The 953-nt window shown below is 48.1% G+C and overlaps 1 pseudogene; it reads left to right on the forward strand.

Moving 5' to 3' along the window:
* The first annotated feature begins 384 nt into the window (after nt 1-384).
* Nucleotides 385-539, forward strand: LOC140707090 (U1 spliceosomal RNA; annotated as a pseudogene).
* Nucleotides 540-953: the final 414 nt, after the last annotated feature.

Raw genomic sequence — 953 nt, forward strand, 5'->3', positions numbered from 1 at the left:
CAAACAAACAGCTTTTAAACTAAATTTTACATTTTAAAATGACAATACCAGGCAGTCCCAGGTCTCTCTCCCAGCTCTCTAACTGCTTGGACTAGCAAGGAAGCAGACAAGCAGCCTCTTCACTAACTGAAAGTTTGAATTTCCCCGCTTTCCCTGCCTTCCCCGCATATTAGGTATGCTAATATCTATGCATTGGAGGATTGTTCGAGGAACATCCAGCCCCTGATGCCCCTGTGGGGCACCCTGAAACACTGAGTAGCTCTCTTGGCCTCTTTCGGGACTGGGGCTGTGCAGCCCTGTTCTGATCAGAAGGTGCAGCCGGGAGTCACCATGCTTTAGGGGGACAGGGCACAGAAAGGGGCAGGAGGTTCAGGGGCCATTCCAACTCATACCTGGCAGGGGAGATACCATGATCATCAAAGTGGTTTTCCCAGGGTGAGGCTCATCTATTGCACTTTGGATGTGCTGACCCCTGTGATTTCCCCAAATGTGGAAAAATCAACTACCTAAGTGGGGGACTGTGTTTGTGGTTTCCCCTGGTCTTTCTAGAATCACTCTTTCCCCTTTGGTCCTTGGCTGTTTTCACTGCCTGCTGCCATAGGCCTGTTGGCCTTGCTGGTTTTCCAGGTGGGCTCCAGGAAGCAGATCCTGGAAAGACAGCAGTGCAGAATGGTGAGGTCCAAATAGCAAGCAGTCTCTGGTGCCAGTTCAAAGGCCTCCCAGCATGGCAGTGGGAAACTTCTGGGTGGTGGTGGTTGAACCCTTTTTTACTGTATTCTTTCCATAAGACCCACATACTTTCTCCCCCACTATTTGGGGGGGGGGAAGTGTGTCTTATGGAACGAAAAATACAGTAATACAATTAACCCAAGGACAGTTGTCTTGTTTTATGATGAAGGTAAAAAAAAGTTCCATCACTAGCCTTTGCAACATTTATTATACTTAATAGTTTG

The sequence above is a fragment of the Pogona vitticeps genome, chromosome 4 (genome assembly GCF_051106095.1).
Source record: "Pogona vitticeps strain Pit_001003342236 chromosome 4, PviZW2.1, whole genome shotgun sequence".
Lineage (NCBI taxonomy): Eukaryota > Metazoa > Chordata > Lepidosauria > Squamata > Agamidae > Pogona > Pogona vitticeps.